The 18612-nt window shown below is 46.4% G+C and overlaps 12 non-coding genes across 12 annotated transcripts; all 12 read left to right on the forward strand.

Annotated features, from left to right (window-relative positions):
* Positions 1-1249: 1249 nt before the first annotated feature.
* Positions 1250-1321, forward strand: Trnat-agu (transfer RNA threonine (anticodon AGU)). The gene has a single exon. It is a non-coding gene; the product is annotated as a tRNA-Thr (tRNA).
* A 1453-nt stretch (positions 1322-2774) lies between these two features.
* Positions 2775-2846, forward strand: Trnat-agu (transfer RNA threonine (anticodon AGU)). The gene has a single exon. It is a non-coding gene; the product is annotated as a tRNA-Thr (tRNA).
* Positions 2847-4314: 1468 nt separating this feature from the next.
* Trnat-agu (transfer RNA threonine (anticodon AGU)) lies at positions 4315-4386 on the forward strand. Its single transcript has one exon. It is a non-coding gene; the product is annotated as a tRNA-Thr (tRNA).
* A 1450-nt stretch (positions 4387-5836) lies between these two features.
* Positions 5837-5908, forward strand: Trnat-agu (transfer RNA threonine (anticodon AGU)). The gene has a single exon. It is a non-coding gene; the product is annotated as a tRNA-Thr (tRNA).
* Positions 5909-7343: 1435 nt separating this feature from the next.
* Positions 7344-7415, forward strand: Trnat-agu (transfer RNA threonine (anticodon AGU)). Its single transcript has one exon. It is a non-coding gene; the product is annotated as a tRNA-Thr (tRNA).
* Positions 7416-8862: 1447 nt separating this feature from the next.
* On the forward strand, positions 8863-8934 carry Trnat-agu (transfer RNA threonine (anticodon AGU)). Its single transcript has one exon. It is a non-coding gene; the product is annotated as a tRNA-Thr (tRNA).
* Positions 8935-10411: 1477 nt separating this feature from the next.
* Trnat-agu (transfer RNA threonine (anticodon AGU)) lies at positions 10412-10483 on the forward strand. Its single transcript has one exon. It is a non-coding gene; the product is annotated as a tRNA-Thr (tRNA).
* A 1447-nt stretch (positions 10484-11930) lies between these two features.
* Positions 11931-12002, forward strand: Trnat-agu (transfer RNA threonine (anticodon AGU)). The gene has a single exon. It is a non-coding gene; the product is annotated as a tRNA-Thr (tRNA).
* Positions 12003-13479: 1477 nt separating this feature from the next.
* Positions 13480-13551, forward strand: Trnat-agu (transfer RNA threonine (anticodon AGU)). Its single transcript has one exon. It is a non-coding gene; the product is annotated as a tRNA-Thr (tRNA).
* Positions 13552-15001: 1450 nt separating this feature from the next.
* Trnat-agu (transfer RNA threonine (anticodon AGU)) lies at positions 15002-15073 on the forward strand. The gene has a single exon. It is a non-coding gene; the product is annotated as a tRNA-Thr (tRNA).
* A 1435-nt stretch (positions 15074-16508) lies between these two features.
* Trnat-agu (transfer RNA threonine (anticodon AGU)) lies at positions 16509-16580 on the forward strand. The gene has a single exon. It is a non-coding gene; the product is annotated as a tRNA-Thr (tRNA).
* Positions 16581-18033: 1453 nt separating this feature from the next.
* On the forward strand, positions 18034-18105 carry Trnat-agu (transfer RNA threonine (anticodon AGU)). The gene has a single exon. It is a non-coding gene; the product is annotated as a tRNA-Thr (tRNA).
* Positions 18106-18612: the final 507 nt, after the last annotated feature.

The raw sequence follows: 18612 nt of genomic DNA on the forward strand, positions 1-18612 counted from the left end.
TTTCTCACATATCTCAGAGCCTTCCGCGGTTGTCGTCGTCGTCGTCGTCGTCGTCGCCGCCGCCACTTCTGCGGAAGTAGCAAATGGACATCGTAGCAAATGCGGCGAGGGACGCCCTGCCTTACATTTCCGAATGCACAAAGTGTGTGGTTTAGTTTCCCAGTCTATATTTGGTAGGTCTCGTAGCAGGTTGAATGTATCAAATGGGTGGGAAAGAGCAAGGGGCAGCGTCTGTGTAGAACGAAAACACAACTCCTCAGTGGTGTGAGCGTTTTGAGATGAGTCGTATATAAGTTCCACTTGTTTGTCAGTGACCGTCTGGCCTAATGGATAATGCGTCGGACTTCGTATCCGAAGATTGCGTGTTTGATTCCTCTCTCGGTCGTGCTTTTCCAGATATGAAAAAGAAACATACCGTTTTAGTGCAGCACTTGAGCAGTACGAAACCGTGTGAACGTTGCTGTTGACCATTTTCTGCTTGGAGATGCTCTTGAGCTTGAAACACGCACAACAAGACCGGTGTTAACTAGCGAATTGGTTTGCATATTGCCGTCGCCGCGTGTTTTTGACTGGCACTTGCACATCTAAAATAACGTCGGAAAGTAACTCGTTCGGCTTATGAGTCACATCAAGTATGTGTGTTAATTTTGACGAAACTAGCTCTGCAGGTTGTCATGCAATTCTGTTACCTCTCAGAAATGATTATGAAATAAAAGTGAACTACGTGACGAGTGTGACGTTAGGAAAACATTAGGCAACATGGGGAGGTTCTGTATGGGACCAATCAACCCAAACGAGTACTGTGTGACGTGCTAACCGGCATATACTCACCGAGGCAGCGCGGCTAGCTCAGTCGGTAGAACATAAGGCTCTTAATCGCAGGGTTGTGGGTTCGAGCCCCACGTGGGGAGGAACGGAATTTTGTTCCTCTGCAGATGTAACTTACCGTTTTTCTGATTAACGTGATGTAATGGAAATAGCAACTTTAAACTTTGCCTACGTCTCCGTCAGTCGCTACGAAACTGTATTTGAAGGTGAAGGTGATTTTGTAGACATGTGTGAAAGACATGTTCTGAAATGCAAGTGGTGTTATTTGGAGAGCACTTCCTTTACGTGTCAGATGTGTAGGCAAGCAGTAATGGGTCGCCATAGCTGCAAATATTAGACGGTAATATGAAGTGTTGTCAGCTGAAGTCTGATGATCCAGACGACCGTAAGGATGAAGTACGCAAAAGTACCGCTAGGCCGCGCCTCTTTAGCTCAGTGGCAGAGCACTGGTCTAGTAAACCAGGGGTCGTGAGTTCGATCCTCACAGGAGGCAGACGAATTTTGGATATCTGTTGCGCGTCGTGGCCTTATAGCAAACAGTATCTGGGATGACTAACAATTAGCGAGAGGCGTTTTATTAAGAATTACTCTCAGATGTGATTAAGGCGAATGGCGCAGATAAAGCATTTGCCAAAGCAGTACAGCATAAGGTGGGATGGGACAGTCTGAAATATATTTTATAGATGTATTTCTCACATATCTAAGAGCCTTCCGCGGTCGTCGTCGTCGTCGTCGTCGTCGTCGCCGTCGCCGCCGCCGCCACTTCTGCAGAAGTAGCAAATGGACATCGTAGCAAATGCGGCGAGGGACGCCCTGCCTTACATTTCCGAATGCTCAAAGTGTGTGGTTTAGTTTCCCAGTCTATATTTGGTATGTCTCGTAGCAGGTTGAATGTATCAAATGGGTGGGAAAGAGCAAGGGGCAGCGTCTGTGTAGAACGAAAACACAACTCCTCAGTGGTGTGAGCGTTTTGAGATGAGTCGTATATAAGTTCCACTTGTTTGTCAGTGACCGTGTGGCCTAATGGATAAGGCGTCGGACTTCGTATCCGAAGATTGCGTGTTTGATTCCTCTCTCGGTCGTGTTTTTCCAGATATGAAAAAGAAACATACCGTTTTAGTGCAGCACTTGAGCAGTACGAAACCGTGTGAACGTTGCTGTTGACCATTTTCTGCTTGGAGATGCTCTTGAGCTTGAAACACGCACAACAAGACCGGTGTTAACTAGCGAATTGGTTTGCATAATGCCGTCGCCGCGTGTTTTTGACTGGCACTTGCACATCTAAAATAACGTCGGAAAGTAACTCGTTCGGCTTATGAGTCACATCAAGTATGTGTGTTAATTTTGACGAAACTAGCTCTGCAGGTTGTCATGCAATTCTGTTACCTCTCAGAAATGATTATGAAATAAAAGTGAACTACGTGACGAGTGTGACGTTAGGAAAACATTAGGCAACATGGGGAGGTTCTGTATCGGACCAATCAACCCAAACGAGTACTGTGTGACGTGCTAAACGGCATATACTCACCGAGGCAGCGCGGCTAGCTCAGTCGGTAGAACATAAGGCTCTTAATCGCAGGGTCGTGGGTTCGAGCCCCACGTGGGGAGGAACGGAATTTTGTTCCTCTGCAGATGTAACTTACCGTTTTTCTGATTAACGTGATGTAATGGAAATAGCAACTTTAAACTTTGCCTACGTCTCCGTCAGTCGCTACGAAACTGTATTTGAAGGTGAAGGTGATTTTGTAGACATGTGTGAAAGACATGTTCTGAAATGCAAGTGGTGTTATTTGGAGAGCACTTCCTTTACGTGTCAGATGTGTAGGCAAGCAGTAATGGGTCGCCATAGCTGCAAATATTAGACGGTAATATGAAGTGTTGTCAGCTGAAGTCTGATGATCCAGACGACCGTAAGGATGAAGTACGCAAAAGTACCGCTAGGCCGCGCCTCTTTAGCTCAGTGGCAGAGCACTGGTCTAGTAAACCAGGGGTCGTGAGTTCGATCCTCACAGGAGGCAGGCGAATTTTGGATATCAGTTGCGCGTCGTGGCCTTATAGCAAACAGTATCTGGGATGACTAACAATTAGCGAGAGGCGTTTTATTAAGAATTACTCTCAGATGTGATTAAGGCGAATGGCGCAGATAAAGCATTTGATAAAGCGGTGCAGCATAAGGTGGGATGGGACAGTCTGAAATATATTTTATAGATGTATTTCTCACATATCTCAGAGCCTTCCGCGGTTGTCGTCGTCGTCGTCGTCGTCGTCGTCGTCGTCGTCGCCGCCGCCGCCGCCGCCGCCACTTCTGCAGAAGTAGCAAATGGACATCGTAGCAAATGCAGCGAGGGACGCCCTGCCTTACATTTCCGAATGCACAAAGTGTGTGGTTTAGTTTCCCAGTCTATATTTGGTAGGTCTCGTAGCAGGTTGAATGTATCAAATGGGTGGGAAAGAGCAAGGGGCAGCGTCTGTGTAGAACGAAAACACAACTCCTCAGTGGTGTGAGCGTTTTGAGATGAGTCGTATATAAGTTCCACTTGTTTGTCAGTGACCGTGTGGCCTAATGGATAATGCGTCGGACTTCGTATCCGAAGATTGCGTGTTTGATTCCTCTCTCGGTCGTGTTTTTCCAGATATGAAAAAGAAACATACCGTTTTAGTGCAGCACTTGAGCAGTACGAAACCGTGTGAACGTTGCTGTTGACCATTTTCTGCTTGGAGATGCTCTTGAGCTTGAAACACGCACAACAAGACCGGTGTTAACTAGCGAATTGGTTTGCATATTGCCGTCGCCGCGTGTTTTTGACTGGCACTTGCACATCTAAAATAACGTCGGAAAGTAACTCGTTCGGCTTATGAGTCACATCAAGTATGTGTGTTAATTTTGACGAAACTAGCTCTGCAGGTTGTCATGCAATTCTGTTACCTCTCAGAAATGATTATGAAATAAAAGTGAACTACGTGACGAGTGTGACGTTAGGAAAACATTAGGCAACATGGGGAGGTTCTGTATCGGACCAATCAACCCAAACGAGTACTGTGTGACGTGCTAACCGGCATATACTCACCGAGGCAGCGCGGCTAGCTCAGTCGGTAGAACATAAGGCTCTTAATCGCAGGGTCGTGGGTTCGAGCCCCACGTGGGGAGGAACGGAATTTTGTTCCTCTGCAGATGTAACTTACCGTTTTTCTGATTAACGTGATGTAATGGAAATAGCAACTGTAAACTTTGCCTACGTCTCCGTCAGTCGCTACGAAACTGTATTTGAAGGTGAAGGTGATTTTGTAGACATGTGTGAAAGACATGTTCTGAAATGCAAGTGGTGTTATTTGGAGAGCACTTCCTTTACGTGTCAGATGTGTAGGCAAGCAGTAATGGGTCGCCATAGCTGCAAATATTAGACGGTAATATGAAGTGTTGTCAGCTGAAGTCTGATGATCCAGACGACCGTAAGGATGAAGTACGCAAAAGTACCGCTAGGCCGCGCCTCTTTAGCTCAGTGGCAGAGCACTGGTCTAGTAAACCAGGGGTCGTGAGTTCGATCCTCACAGGAGGCAGACGAATTTTGGATATCTGTTGCGCGTCGTGGCCTTATAGCAAACAGTATCTGGGATGACTAACAATTAGCGAGAGGCGTTTTATTAAGAATTACTCTCAGATGTGATTAAGGCGAATGGCGCAGATAAAGCATTTGCCAAAGCGGTACAGCATAAGGTGGGATGGGACAGTCTGAAATATATTTTATAGATGTATTTCTCACATATCTCAGAGCCTTCCGCGGTTGTCGTCGTCGTCGTCGTCGTCGTCGTCGTCGCCGCCGCCACTTCTGCAGAAGTAGCAAATGGACATCGTAGCAAATGCGGCGAGGGACGCCCTGCCTTACATTTCCGAATGCGCAAAGTGTGTGGTTTAGTTTCCCAGTCTATATTTGGTAGGTCTCGTAGCAGGTTGAATGTATCAAATGGGTGGGAAAGAGCAAGGGGCAGCGTCTGTGTAGAACGAAAACACAACTCCTCAGTGGTGTGAGCGTTTTGAGATGAGTCGTATATAAGTTCCACTTGTTTGTCAGTGACCGTCTGGCCTAATGGATAAGGCGTCGGACTTCGTATCCGAAGATTGCGTGTTTGATTCCTCTCTCGGTCGTGTTTTTCCAGATATGAAAAAGAAACATACCGTTTTAGTGCAGCACTTGAGCAGTACGAAACCGTGTGAACGTTGCTGTTGACCATTTTCTGCTTGGAGATGCTCTTGAGCTTGAAACACGCACAACAAGACCGGTGTTAACTAGCGAATTGGTTTGCATATTGCCGTCGCCGCGTGTTTTTGACTGGCACTTGCACATCTAAAATAACGTCGGAAAGTAACTCGTTCGGCTTATGAGTCACATCAAGTATGTGTGTTAATTTTGACGAAACTAGCTCTGCAGGTTGTCATGCAATTCTGTTACCTCTCAGAAATGATTATGAAATAAAAGTGAACTACATGACGAGTGTGACGTTAGGAAAACATTAGGCAACATGGGGAGGTTCTGTATGGGACCAATCAACCCAAACGAGTACTGTGTGACGTGCTAACCGGCATATACTCACCGAGGCAGCGCGGCTAGCTCAGTCGGTAGAACATAAGGCTCTTAATCCCAGGGTCGTGGGTTCGAGCCCCACGTGGGGAGGAACGGAATTTTGTTCCTCTGCAGATGTAACTTACCGTTTTTCTGATTAACGTGATGTAATGGAAATAGCAACTTTAAACTTTGCCTACGTCTCCGTCAGTCGCTACGAAACTGTATTTGAAGGTGAAGATGATTTTGTAGACATGTGTGAAAGACATGTTCTGAAATGCAAGTGGTGTTATTTGGAGAGCACTTCCTTTACGTGTCAGATGTGTAGGCAAGCAGTAATGGGTCGCCATAGGTGCAAATATTAGACGGTAATATGAAGTGTTGTCAGCTGAAGTCTGATGATCCAGACGACCGTAAGGATGAAGTACGCAAAAGTACCGCTAGGCCGCGCCTCTTTAGCTCAGTGGCAGAGCACTGGTCTAGTAAACCAGGGGTCGTGAGTTCGATCCTCACAGGAGGCAGACGAATTTTGGATATCAGTTGCGCGTCGTGGCCTTATAGCAAACAGTATCTGGGATGACTAACAATTAGCGAGAGGCGTTTTATTAAGAATTACTCTCAGATGTGATTAAGGCGAATGGCGCAGATAAAGCATTTGCCAAAGCGGTACAGCATAAGGTGGGATGGGACAGTCTGAAATATATTTTATAGATGTATTTCTCACATATCTCAGAGCCTTCCGCGGTTGTCGTCGTCGTCGTCGCCGCCGCCACTTCTGCAGAAGTAGCAAATGGACATCGTAGCAAATGCGGCGAGGGACGCCCTGCCTTACATTTCCGAATGCACAAAGTGTGTGGTTTAGTTTCCCAGTCTATATTTGGTAGGTCTCGTAGCAGGTTGAATGTATCAAATGGGTGGGAAAGAGCAAGGGGCAGCGTCTGTGTAGAACGAAAACACAACTCCTCAGTGGTGTGAGCGTTTTGAGATGAGTCGTATATAAGTTCCACTTGTTTGTCAGTGACCGTGTGGCCTAATGGATAAGGCGTCGGACTTCGTATCCGAAGATTGCGTGTTTGATTCCTCTCTCGGTCGTGTTTTTCCAGATATGAAAAAGAAACATACCGTTTTAGTGCAGCACTTGAGCAGTACGAAACCGTGTGAACGTTGCTGTTGACCATTTTCTGCTTGGAGATGCTCTTGAGCTTGAAACACGCACAACAAGACCGGTGTTAACTAGCGAATTGGTTTGCATATTGCCGTCGCCGCGTGTTTTTGACTGGCACTTGCACATCTAAAATAACGTCGGAAAGTAACTCGTTCGGCTTATGAGTCACATCAAGTATGTGTGTTAATTTTGACGAAACTAGCTCTGCAGGTTGTCATGCAATTCTGTTACCTCTCAGAAATGATTATGAAATAAAAGTGAACTACGTGACGAGTGTGACGTTAGGAAAACATTAGGCAACATGGGGAGGTTCTGTATGGGACCAATCAACCCAAACGAGTACTGTGTGACGTGCTAACCGGCATATACTCACCGAGGCAGCGCGGCTAGCTCAGTCGGTAGAACATAAGGCTCTTAATCCTAGGGTCGTGGGTTCGAGCCCCACGTGGGGAGGAACGGAATTTTGTTCCTCTGCAGATGTAACTTACCGTTTTTCTGATTAACGTGATGTAATGGAAATAGCAACTTTAAACTTTGCCTACGTCTCCGTCAGTCGCTACGAAACTGTATTTGAAGGTGAAGGTGATTTTGTAGACATGTGTGAAAGACATGTTCTGAAATGCAAGTGGTGTTATTTGGAGAGCACTTCCTTTACGTGTCAGATGTGTAGGCAAGCAGTAATGGGTCGCCATAGGTGCAAATATTAGACGGTAATATGAAGTGTTGTCAGCTGAAGTCTGATGATCCAGACGACCGTAAGGATGAAGTACGCAAAAGTACCGCTAGGCCGCGCCTCTTTAGCTCAGTGGCAGAGCACTGGTCTAGTAAACCAGGGGTCGTGAGTTCGATCCTCACAGGAGGCAGACGAATTTTGGATATCAGTTGCGCGTCGTGGCCTTATAGCAAACAGTATCTGGGATGACTAACAATTAGCGAGAGGCGTTTTATTAAGAATTACTCTCAGATGTGATTAAGGCGAATGGCGCAGATAAAGCATTTGCCAAAGCGGTACAGCATAAGGTGGGATGGGACAGTCTGAAATATATTTTATAGATGTATTTCTCACATATCTCAGAGCCTTCCGCGGTTGTCGTCGTCGTCGTCGTCGTCGTCGTCGCCGCCGCCACTTCTGCAGAAGTAGCAAATGGACATCGTAGCAAATGCGGCGAGGGACGCCCTGCCTTACATTTCCGAATGCACAAAGTGTGTGGTTTAGTTTCCCAGTCTATATTTGGTAGGTCTCGTAGCAGGTTGAATGTATCAAATGGGTGGGAAAGAGCAAGGGGCAGCGTCTGTGTAGAACGAAAACAGAACTCCTCAGTGGTGTGAGCGTTTGGAGATGAGTCGTATATAAGTTCCACTTGTTTGTCAGTGACCGTGTGGCCTAATGGATAAGGCGTCGGACTTCGTATCCGAAGATTGCGTGTTTGATTCATCTCTCGGTCGTGTTTTTCCAGATATGAAAAAGAAACATACCGTTTTAGTGCAGCACTTCAGCAGTACGAAACCGTGTGAACGTTGCTGTTGACCATTTTCTGCTTGGAGATGCTCTTGAGCTTGAAACACGCACAACAAGACCGGTGTTAACTAGCGAATTGGTTTGCATATTGCCGTCGCCGCGTGTTTTTGACTGGCACTTGCACATCTAAAATAACGTCGGAAAGTAACTCGTTCGGCTTATGAGTCACATCAAGTATGTGTGTTAATTTTGACGAAACTAGCTCTGCAGGTTGTCATGCAATTCTGTTACCTCTCAGAAATGATTATGAAATAAAAGTGAACTACGTGACGAGTGTGACGTTAGGAAAACATTAGGCAACATGGGGAGGTTCTGTATGGGACCAATCAACCCAAACGAGTACTGTGTGACGTGCTAACCGGCATATACTCACCGAGGCAGCGCGGCTAGCTCAGTCGGTAGAACATAAGGCTCTTAGTCCCAGGGTCGTGGGTTCGAGCCCCACGTGGGGAGGAACGGAATTTTGTTCCTCTGCAGATGTAACTTACCGTTTTTCTCATTAACGTGATGTAATGGAAATAGCAACTTTAAACTTTGCCTACGTCTCCGTCAGTTGCTACGAAACTGTATTTGAAGGTGAAGGTGATTTTGTAGACATGTGTGAAAGACATGTTCTGAAATGCAAGTGGTGTTATTTGGAGAGCACTTCCTTTACGTGTCAGATGTGTAGGCAAGCAGTAATGGGTCGCCATAGCTGCAAATATTAGACGGTAATATGAAGTGTTGTCAGCTGAAGTCTGATGATCCAGACGACCGTAAGGATGAAGTACGCAAAAGTACCGCTAGGCCGCGCCTCTTTAGCTCAGTGGCAGAGCACTGGTCTAGTAAACCAGGGGTCGTGAGTTCGATCCTCACAGGAGGCAGGCGAATTTTGGATATCAGTTGCGCGTCGTGGCCTTATAGCAAACAGTATCTGGGATGACTAACAATTAGCGAGAGGCGTTTTATTAAGAATTACTCTCAGATGTGATTAAGGCGAATGGCGCAGATAAAGCATTTGATAAAGCGGTGCAGCATAAGGTGGGATGGGACAGTCTGAAATATATTTTATAGATGTATTTCTCACATATCTCAGAGCCTTCCGCGGTTGTCGTCGTCGTCGTCGTCGTCGTCGTCGTCGTCGTCGTCGTCGTCGCCGCCGCCGCCGCCGCCGCCACTTCTGCAGAAGTAGCAAATGGACATCGTAGCAAATGCAGCGAGGGACGCCCTGCCTTACATTTCCGAATGCACAAAGTGTGTGGTTTAGTTTCCCAGTCTATATTTGGTAGGTCTCGTAGCAGGTTGAATGTATCAAATGGGTGGGAAAGAGCAAGGGGCAGCGTCTGTGTAGAACGAAAACACAACTCCTCAGTGGTGTGAGCGTTTTGAGATGAGTCGTATATAAGTTCCACTTGTTTGTCAGTGACCGTGTGGCCTAATGGATAAGGCGTCGGACTTCGTATCCGAAGATTGCGTGTTTGATTCCTCTCTCGGTCGTGTTTTTCCAGATATGAAAAAGAAACATACCGTTTTAGTGCAGCACTTGAGCAGTACGAAACCGTGTGAACGTTGCTGTTGACCATTTTCTGCTTGGAGATGCTCTTGAGCTTGAAACACGCACAACAAGACCGGTGTTAACTAGCGAATTGGTTTGCATATTGCCGTCGCCGCGTGTTTTTGACTGGCACTTGCACATCTAAAATAACGTCGGAAAGTAACTCGTTCGGCTTATGAGTCACATCAAGTATGTGTGTTAATTTTGACGAAACTAGCTCTGCAGGTTGTCATGCAATTCTGTTACCTCTCAGAAATGATTATGAAATAAAAGTGAACTACGTGACGAGTGTGACGTTAGGAAAACATTAGGCAACATGGGGAGGTTCTGTATGGGACCAATCAACCCAAACGAGTACTGTGTGACGTGCTAACCGGCATATACTCACCGAGGCAGCGCGGCTAGCTCAGTCGGTAGAACATAAGGCTCTTAATCCTAGGGTCGTGGGTTCGAGCCCCACGTGGGGAGGAACGGAATTTTGTTCCTCTGCAGATGTAACTTACCGTTTTTCTGATTAACGTGATGTAATGGAAATAGCAACTTTAAACTTTGCCTACGTCTCCGTCAGTCGCTACGAAACTGTATTTGAAGGTGAAGGTGATTTTGTAGACATGTGTGAAAGACATGTTCTGAAATGCAAGTGGTGTTATTTGGAGAGCACTTCCTTTACGTGTCAGATGTGTAGGCAAGCAGTAATGGGTCGCCATAGGTGCAAATATTAGACGGTAATATGAAGTGTTGTCAGCTGAAGTCTGATGATCCAGACGACCGTAAGGATGAAGTACGCAAAAGTACCGCTAGGCCGCGCCTCTTTAGCTCAGTGGCAGAGCACTGGTCTAGTAAACCAGGGGTCGTGAGTTCGATCCTCACAGGAGGCAGACGAATTTTGGATATCAGTTGCGCGTCGTGGCCTTATAGCAAACAGTATCTGGGATGACTAACAATTAGCGAGAGGCGTTTTATTAAGAATTACTCTCAGATGTGATTAAGGCGAATGGCGCAGATAAAGCATTTGCCAAAGCGGTACAGCATAAGGTGGGATGGGACAGTCTGAAATATATTTTATAGATGTATTTCTCACATATCTCAGAGCCTTCCGCGGTTGTCGTCGTCGTCGTCGTCGTCGTCGTCGCCGCCGCCACTTCTGCAGAAGTAGCAAATGGACATCGTAGCAAATGCGGCGAGGGACGCCCTGCCTTACATTTCCGAATGCACAAAGTGTGTGGTTTAGTTTCCCAGTCTATATTTGGTAGGTCTCGTAGCAGGTTGAATGTATCAAATGGGTGGGAAAGAGCAAGGGGCAGCGTCTGTGTAGAACGAAAACAGAACTCCTCAGTGGTGTGAGCGTTTGGAGATGAGTCGTATATAAGTTCCACTTGTTTGTCAGTGACCGTGTGGCCTAATGGATAAGGCGTCGGACTTCGTATCCGAAGATTGCGTGTTTGATTCATCTCTCGGTCGTGTTTTTCCAGATATGAAAAAGAAACATACCGTTTTAGTGCAGCACTTCAGCAGTACGAAACCGTGTGAACGTTGCTGTTGACCATTTTCTGCTTGGAGATGCTCTTGAGCTTGAAACACGCACAACAAGACCGGTGTTAACTAGCGAATTGGTTTGCATATTGCCGTCGCCGCGTGTTTTTGACTGGCACTTGCACATCTAAAATAACGTCGGAAAGTAACTCGTTCGGCTTATGAGTCACATCAAGTATGTGTGTTAATTTTGACGAAACTAGCTCTGCAGGTTGTCATGCAATTCTGTTACCTCTCAGAAATGATTATGAAATAAAAGTGAACTACGTGACGAGTGTGACGTTAGGAAAACATTAGGCAACATGGGGAGGTTCTGTATGGGACCAATCAACCCAAACGAGTACTGTGTGACGTGCTAACCGGCATATACTCACCGAGGCAGCGCGGCTAGCTCAGTCGGTAGAACATAAGGCTCTTAGTCCCAGGGTCGTGGGTTCGAGCCCCACGTGGGGAGGAACGGAATTTTGTTCCTCTGCAGATGTAACTTACCGTTTTTCTCATTAACGTGATGTAATGGAAATAGCAACTTTAAACTTTGCCTACGTCTCCGTCAGTTGCTACGAAACTGTATTTGAAGGTGAAGGTGATTTTGTAGACATGTGTGAAAGACATGTTCTGAAATGCAAGTGGTGTTATTTGGAGAGCACTTCCTTTACGTGTCAGATGTGTAGGCAAGCAGTAATGGGTCGCCATAGCTGCAAATATTAGACGGTAATATGAAGTGTTGTCAGCTGAAGTCTGATGATCCAGACGACCGTAAGGATGAAGTACGCAAAAGTACCGCTAGGCCGCGCCTCTTTAGCTCAGTGGCAGAGCACTGGTCTAGTAAACCAGGGGTCGTGAGTTCGATCCTCACAGGAGGCAGGCGAATTTTGGATATCAGTTGCGCGTCGTGGCCTTATAGCAAACAGTATCTGGGATGACTAACAATTAGCGAGAGGCGTTTTATTAAGAATTACTCTCAGATGTGATTAAGGCGAATGGCGCAGATAAAGCATTTGATAAAGCGGTGCAGCATAAGGTGGGATGGGACAGTCTGAAATATATTTTATAGATGTATTTCTCACATATCTCAGAGCCTTCCGCGGTTGTCGTCGTCGTCGTCGTCGTCGTCGTCGTCGTCGTCGTCGTCGTCGCCGCCGCCGCCGCCGCCGCCACTTCTGCAGAAGTAGCAAATGGACATCGTAGCAAATGCAGCGAGGGACGCCCTGCCTTACATTTCCGAATGCACAAAGTGTGTGGTTTAGTTTCCCAGTCTATATTTGGTAGGTCTCGTAGCAGGTTGAATGTATCAAATGGGTGGGAAAGAGCAAGGGGCAGCGTCTGTGTAGAACGAAAACACAACTCCTCAGTGGTGTGAGCGTTTTGAGATGAGTCGTATATAAGTTCCACTTGTTTGTCAGTGACCGTGTGGCCTAATGGATAATGCGTCGGACTTCGTATCCGAAGATTGCGTGTTTGATTCCTCTCTCGGTCGTGTTTTTCCAGATATGAAAAAGAAACATACCGTTTTAGTGCAGCACTTGAGCAGTACGAAACCGTGTGAACGTTGCTGTTGACCATTTTCTGCTTGGAGATGCTCTTGAGCTTGAAACACGCACAACAAGACCGGTGTTAACTAGCGAATTGGTTTGCATATTGCCGTCGCCGCGTGTTTTTGACTGGCACTTGCACATCTAAAATAACGTCGGAAAGTAACTCGTTCGGCTTATGAGTCACATCAAGTATGTGTGTTAATTTTGACGAAACTAGCTCTGCAGGTTGTCATGCAATTCTGTTACCTCTCAGAAATGATTATGAAATAAAAGTGAACTACGTGACGAGTGTGACGTTAGGAAAACATTAGGCAACATGGGGAGGTTCTGTATCGGACCAATCAACCCAAACGAGTACTGTGTGACGTGCTAACCGGCATATACTCACCGAGGCAGCGCGGCTAGCTCAGTCGGTAGAACATAAGGCTCTTAATCGCAGGGTCGTGGGTTCGAGCCCCACGTGGGGAGGAACGGAATTTTGTTCCTCTGCAGATGTAACTTACCGTTTTTCTGATTAACGTGATGTAATGGAAATAGCAACTGTAAACTTTGCCTACGTCTCCGTCAGTCGCTACGAAACTGTATTTGAAGGTGAAGGTGATTTTGTAGACATGTGTGAAAGACATGTTCTGAAATGCAAGTGGTGTTATTTGGAGAGCACTTCCTTTACGTGTCAGATGTGTAGGCAAGCAGTAATGGGTCGCCATAGCTGCAAATATTAGACGGTAATATGAAGTGTTGTCAGCTGAAGTCTGATGATCCAGACGACCGTAAGGATGAAGTACGCAAAAGTACCGCTAGGCCGCGCCTCTTTAGCTCAGTGGCAGAGCACTGGTCTAGTAAACCAGGGGTCGTGAGTTCGATCCTCACAGGAGGCAGACGAATTTTGGATATCTGTTGCGCGTCGTGGCCTTATAGCAAACAGTATCTGGGATGACTAACAATTAGCGAGAGGCGTTTTATTAAGAATTACTCTCAGATGTGATTAAGGCGAATGGCGCAGATAAAGCATTTGCCAAAGCGGTACAGCATAAGGTGGGATGGGACAGTCTGAAATATATTTTATAGATGTATTTCTCACATATCTCAGAGCCTTCCGCGGTTGTCGTCGTCGTCGTCGTCGTCGTCGTCGTCGCCGCCGCCACTTCTGCAGAAGTAGCAAATGGACATCGTAGCAAATGCGGCGAGGGACGCCCTGCCTTACATTTCCGAATGCGCAAAGTGTGTGGTTTAGTTTCCCAGTCTATATTTGGTAGGTCTCGTAGCAGGTTGAATGTATCAAATGGGTGGGAAAGAGCAAGGGGCAGCGTCTGTGTAGAACGAAAACACAACTCCTCAGTGGTGTGAGCGTTTTGAGATGAGTCGTATATAAGTTCCACTTGTTTGTCAGTGACCGTCTGGCCTAATGGATAAGGCGTCGGACTTCGTATCCGAAGATTGCGTGTTTGATTCCTCTCTCGGTCGTGTTTTTCCAGATATGAAAAAGAAACATACCGTTTTAGTGCAGCACTTGAGCAGTACGAAACCGTGTGAACGTTGCTGTTGACCATTTTCTGCTTGGAGATGCTCTTGAGCTTGAAACACGCACAACAAGACCGGTGTTAACTAGCGAATTGGTTTGCATATTGCCGTCGCCGCGTGTTTTTGACTGGCACTTGCACATCTAAAATAACGTCGGAAAGTAACTCGTTCGGCTTATGAGTCACATCAAGTATGTGTGTTAATTTTGACGAAACTAGCTCTGCAGGTTGTCATGCAATTCTGTTACCTCTCAGAAATGATTATGAAATAAAAGTGAACTACATGACGAGTGTGACGTTAGGAAAACATTAGGCAACATGGGGAGGTTCTGTATGGGACCAATCAACCCAAACGAGTACTGTGTGACGTGCTAACCGGCATATACTCACCGAGGCAGCGCGGCTAGCTCAGTCGGTAGAACATAAGGCTCTTAATCCCAGGGTCGTGGGTTCGAGCCCCACGTGGGGAGGAACGGAATTTTGTTCCTCTGCAGATGTAACTTACCGTTTTTCTGATTAACGTGATGTAATGGAAATAGCAACTTTAAACTTTGCCTACGTCTCCGTCAGTCGCTACGAAACTGTATTTGAAGGTGAAGATGATTTTGTAGACATGTGTGAAAGACATGTTCTGAAATGCAAGTGGTGTTATTTGGAGAGCACTTCCTTTACGTGTCAGATGTGTAGGCAAGCAGTAATGGGTCGCCATAGGTGCAAATATTAGACGGTAATATGAAGTGTTGTCAGCTGAAGTCTGATGATCCAGACGACCGTAAGGATGAAGTACGCAAAAGTACCGCTAGGCCGCGCCTCTTTAGCTCAGTGGCAGAGCACTGGTCTAGTAAACCAGGGGTCGTGAGTTCGATCCTCACAGGAGGCAGACGAATTTTGGATATCAGTTGCGCGTCGTGGCCTTATAGCAAACAGTATCTGGGATGACTAACAATTAGCGAGAGGCGTTTTATTAAGAATTACTCTCAGATGTGATTAAGGCGAATGGCGCAGATAAAGCATTTGCCAAAGCGGTACAGCATAAGGTGGGATGGGACAGTCTGAAATATATTTTATAGATGTATTTCTCACATATCTCAGAGCCTTCCGCGGTTGTCGTCGTCGTCGTCGCCGCCGCCACTTCTGCAGAAGTAGCAAATGGACATCGTAGCAAATGCGGCGAGGGACGCCCTGCCTTACATTTCCGAATGCACAAAGTGTGTGGTTTAGTTTCCCAGTCTATATTTGGTAGGTCTCGTAGCAGGTTGAATGTATCAAATGGGTGGGAAAGAGCAAGGGGCAGCGTCTGTGTAGAACGAAAACACAACTCCTCAGTGGTGTGAGCGTTTTGAGATGAGTCGTATATAAGTTCCACTTGTTTGTCAGTGACCGTGTGGCCTAATGGATAAGGCGTCGGACTTCGTATCCGAAGATTGCGTGTTTGATTCCTCTCTCGGTCGTGTTTTTCCAGATATGAAAAAGAAACATACCGTTTTAGTGCAGCACTTGAGCAGTACGAAACCGTGTGAACGTTGCTGTTGACCATTTTCTGCTTGGAGATGCTCTTGAGCTTGAAACACGCACAACAAGACCGGTGTTAACTAGCGAATTGGTTTGCATATTGCCGTCGCCGCGTGTTTTTGACTGGCACTTGCACATCTAAAATAACGTCGGAAAGTAACTCGTTCGGCTTATGAGTCACATCAAGTATGTGTGTTAATTTTGACGAAACTAGCTCTGCAGGTTGTCATGCAATTCTGTTACCTCTCAGAAATGATTATGAAATAAAAGTGAACTACGTGACGAGTGTGACGTTAGGAAAACATTAGGCAACATGGGGAGGTTCTGTATGGGACCAATCAACCCAAACGAGTACTGTGTGACGTGCTAACCGGCATATACTCACCGAGGCAGCGCGGCTAGCTCAGTCGGTAGAACATAAGGCTCTTAATCCTAGGGTCGTGGGTTCGAGCCCCACGTGGGGAGGAACGGAATTTTGTTCCTCTGCAGATGTAACTTACCGTTTTTCTGATTAACGTGATGTAATGGAAATAGCAACTTTAAACTTTGCCTACGTCTCCGTCAGTCGCTACGAAACTGTATTTGAAGGTGAAGGTGATTTTGTAGACATGTGTGAAAGACATGTTCTGAAATGCAAGTGGTGTTATTTGGAGAGCACTTCCTTTACGTGTCAGATGTGTAGGCAAGCAGTAATGGGTCGCCATAGGTGCAAATATTAGACGGTAATATGAAGTGTTGTCAGCTGAAGTCTGATGATCCAGACGACCGTAAGGATGAAGTACGCAAAAGTACCGCTAGGCCGCGCCTCTTTAGCTCAGTGGCAGAGCACTGGTCTAGTAAACCAGGGGTCGTGAGTTCGATCCTCACAGGAGGCAGACGAATTTTGGATATCAGTTGCGCGTCGTGGCCTTATAGCAAACAGTATCTGGGATGACTAACAATTAGCGAGAGGCGTTTTATTAAGAATTACTCTCAGATGTGATTAAGGCGAATGGCGCAGATAAAGCATTTGCCAAAGCGGTACAGCATAAGGTGGGATGGGACAGTCTGAAATATATTTTATAGATGTATTTCTCACATATCTCAGAGCCTTCCGCGGTTGTCGTCGTCGTCGTCGTCGTCGTCGTCGTCGTCGCCGCCGCCACTTCTGCAGAAGTAGCAAATGGACATCGTAGCAAATGCGGCGAGGGACGCCCTGCCTTACATTTCCGAATGCACAAAGTGTGTGGTTTAGTTTCCCAGTCTATATTTGGTAGGTCTCGTAGCAGGTTGAATGTATCAAATGGGTGGGAAAGAGCAAGGGGCAGCGTCTGTGTAGAACGAAAACAGAACTCCTCAGTGGTGTGAGCGTTTGGAGATGAGTCGTATATAAGTTCCACTTGTTTGTCAGTGACCGTGTGGCCTAATGGATAAGGCGTCGGACTTCGTATCCGAAGATTGCGTGTTTGATTCATCTCTCGGTCGTGTTTTTCCAGATATGAAAAAGAAACATACCGTTTTAGTGCAGCACTTCAGCAGTACGAAACCGTGTGAACGTTGCTGTTGACCATTTTCTGCTTGGAGATGCTCTTGAGCTTGAAACACGCACAACAAGACCGGTGTTAACTAGCGAATTGGTTTGCATATTGCCGTCGCCGCGTGTTTTTGACTGGCACTTGCACATCTAAAATAACGTCGGAAAGTAACTCGTTCGGCTTATGAGTCACATCAAGTATGTGTGTTAATTTTGACGAAACTAGCTCTGCAGGTTGTCATGCAATTCTGTTACCTCTCAGAAATGATTATGAAATAAAAGTGAACTACGTGACGAGTGTGACGTTAGGAAAACATTAGGCAACATGGGGAGGTTCTGTATGGGACCAATCAACCCAAACGAGTACTGTGTGACGTGCTAACCGGCATATACTCACCGAGGCAGCGCGGCTAGCTCAGTCGGTAGAACATAAGGCTCTTAGTCCCAGGGTCGTGGGTTCGAGCCCCACGTGGGGAGGAACGGAATTTTGTTCCTCTGCAGATGTAACTTACCGTTTTTCTCATTAACGTGATGTAATGGAAATAGCAACTTTAAACTTTGCCTACGTCTCCGTCAGTTGCTACGAAACTGTATTTGAAGGTGAAGGTGATTTTGTAGACATGTGTGAAAGACATGTTCTGAAATGCAAGTGGTGTTATTTGGAGAGCACTTCCTTTACGTGTCAGATGTGTAGGCAAGCAGTAATGGGTCGCCATAGGTGCAAATATTAGACGGTAATATGAAGTGTTGTCAGCTGAAGTCTGATGATCCAGACGACCGTAAGGATGAAGTACGCAAAAGTACCGCTAGGCCGCGCCTCTTTAGCTCAGTGGCAGAGCACTGGTCTAGTAAACCAGGGGTCGTGAGTTCGATCCTCACAGGAGGCAGACGAATTTTGGATATCAGTTGCGCGTCGTGGCCTTATAGCAAACAGTATCTGGGATGACTAACAATTAGCGAGAGGCGTTTTATTAAGAATTACTCTCAGATGTGATTAAGGCGAATGGCGCAGATAAAGCATTTGCCAAAACGGTACAGCATAAGGTGGGATGGGACAGTCTGAAATATATTTTATAGATGTATTTCTCACATATCTCAGAGCCTTCCGCGGTTGTCGTCGTCGTCGTCGTCGCCGCCGCCGCCACTTCTGCAGAAGTAGCAAATGGACATCGTAGCAAATGCGGCGAGGGACGCCCTGCCTTACATTTCCGAATGCACAAAGTGTGTGGTTTAGTTTCCCAGTCTATATTTGGTAGGTCTCGTAGCAGGTTGAATGTATCAAATGGGTGGGAAAGAGCAAGGGGCAGCGTCTGTGTAGAACGAAAACACAACTCCTCAGTGGTGTGAGCGTTTTGAGATGAGTCGTATATAAGTTCCACTTGTTTGTCAGTGAC

This window comes from Schistocerca gregaria, chromosome 4 (genome assembly GCF_023897955.1).
Source record: "Schistocerca gregaria isolate iqSchGreg1 chromosome 4, iqSchGreg1.2, whole genome shotgun sequence".
NCBI lineage: Eukaryota > Metazoa > Arthropoda > Insecta > Orthoptera > Acrididae > Schistocerca > Schistocerca gregaria.